Below are 2,293 nucleotides of genomic sequence, written 5' to 3' on the forward strand. Positions count from 1 at the left end.
GTCTGTATGTGGGATCCGAACCCTCGGCGGGAGCACTGCTGCGCTTCTCAAGCGGCGCACTGTAGCAGTGCGCCACCGGGCCGGCCCAAAATAATGTAAACTTTTTGATTTTGGTTTCCATAACTACAAAATGGTAATAACAAGATCTACTTTGTAGAGGTTTTTAAGGATTAGAAAGTGTCTATATGCTAACACATAGTAGATGTACAATATGTCATAGCCATTATCTTTAATTATAAATAATATCACTTGCTAGCAAAGGCAAACTCTGAGATGCAATGGTTGTAAGAAACAGCATTTCAAGTGCATTTCACATTTTAAAAAGGAGTCTTGAAATAGGTCTCTCCTGTATGTTATGAAAAAAAAACCCAACAACAAAAACAGGTTGGGTAGCAGAATATAATTTATGTTTGATAAGAAAGAAAATGTCTAGCAGTTCTATTGGTTTCAACCTTCTTACCTCAATCTGAAGTCTCCTAAAATTTCTGAAATACAAATTAATTGAAGACAGAATTTCAGAATGGCCCCGTGCTCTCCACCCTTGTGTTAACACCCATGATTCAGTTACCTTTTATGGCAAGGATAAAGGGATTCTACAGATGTTATTAAAGGCCCAGGTCAGTTGACTTAAATTAATCAAAAGAGAGATTATCCTGGGTGGTCCTGACCTAATCAGTTTGAATTCCTTTAAGAGGGGTCTTATACCTTCTCTGAGGTTGGAGAGATCCTCTTGCTGGCCTTGGAAAGCAAGCTTCCATATTGTGAGAGGCATGTGGGAGAGTCATATGGGAAGAAATGAGGACCTAAAAGTGGCACCTGGCTGCAGCCAGTAAGAAAAAGGAGACGTTAGTCCTACAACCGCAAAGAGTCCTACAACCACCAGAAAAAGGAGACCTTAGTCCTGCCCCCAAATCATGTGACTTTGAAAGGTAATCTCAAGCTCTACAAAGAAACATAGCCCTGTTGACCCCTTGTTCACTACCTCATGAGACTCCTGACCCACAGAAACTGTGAGGTAAAGAATTTCTGTTTTCTTAAATTGTGAAGTTTGTGGTAATTTGTTACATACAGTAGAAAACGAATACAAAATTGACCTTTTTTGGGCCGGCCCGGTGGCGCACTGCTACAGCGCGCCGCTTGGGAGCATGGTGGCGCTCCCGCCGAGGGTTCGGATCCCACATACAGACCGGTTCCTGCTCACTGGCTGAGCGAGGTGCGGGCGCAGCACCGAGGTTTGCGATCCCGTTGCCAGTCCCGGTCCGGTGCGGGCGCGACACTGAGGGTTGCGATCTGTTGCTGGACACGAAAAAAAGACAAAAAAAAAGGAAAAAAAAAAAATTGACCTTTTTCTAGTCTTCCAGCAGGCTTCTTACATGATGGTTCAGGAGAAGATACTAAGAGTTTGAGAAACAGAGAAGATGACTGGAATAAAATGGTTTCAGTAAGACAGTCATTAAACCTGCTCAAAAATTTTAACATTTAGGTAGAGTTACTAAAGTGCAATTTGGAGACAAAAAAATACTTTTTTGAAAAAAGGAGAATAAATTTTACTTCCAATTCCATTAACAAACTGTTTACCTTTATTGGTAACTAAACTAGACCAAATTATAATTGTTCTTAATAAAAGACACAACAACTTAACTACTATCCTAGTAAAGTAGTTGATGTGTTGGGAGACACTCAATTTAATTTAATTTAATTGGGAGAAATGACTCTGTTTACCAGCATAAATAATGTAAATAATCTCATAGAACTAATTATAAGTGATAAGAAACACTTCAAAGGGTTAACAATTAATACAAATGTAAATCTTCACGTTTTGTGGTTGATTAGCTGTTTTAACATTACATGGCTTATTCTAGAGTCAGTCCATACATTTACATGTTCCTAATATGACCTAAGAACTTAATATATAGATGTTAAGAAGTCACAAACTTTGGGAAAGAAGAAAAGGAGCTTGAGAATTATGATAATGGTCTCTTATTTGAAACCAGTATATGTTTAAATATATGTTTAAATAAATTAAGTAAAATAGAAACACAATTACACAATTTTTAGGTGTGAGTCATGATAAAGCTTAAGGAATTAGTGGTTCAGCATCTTAAAATCATCAAGCAACAAAACAAGTTATAGTGCATTAAATTTATTACCCCTGATGAAATATACGGGGCTCACAACAATAAAGAAAGGTAATTTAATGGACACAAAGTTACAGTTAGCTAGCAAAAATCCGTTCTAGTAGTGTACAGTAGTACAACGCATCTATTATTAACAATAATTTATAGTATGTTCT

Source organism: Galeopterus variegatus, unplaced genomic scaffold (assembly GCF_000696425.1).
Source record: "Galeopterus variegatus unplaced genomic scaffold, G_variegatus-3.0.2 Scaffold7987, whole genome shotgun sequence".
Classification (NCBI taxonomy): Eukaryota; Metazoa; Chordata; class Mammalia; order Dermoptera; family Cynocephalidae; genus Galeopterus; species Galeopterus variegatus.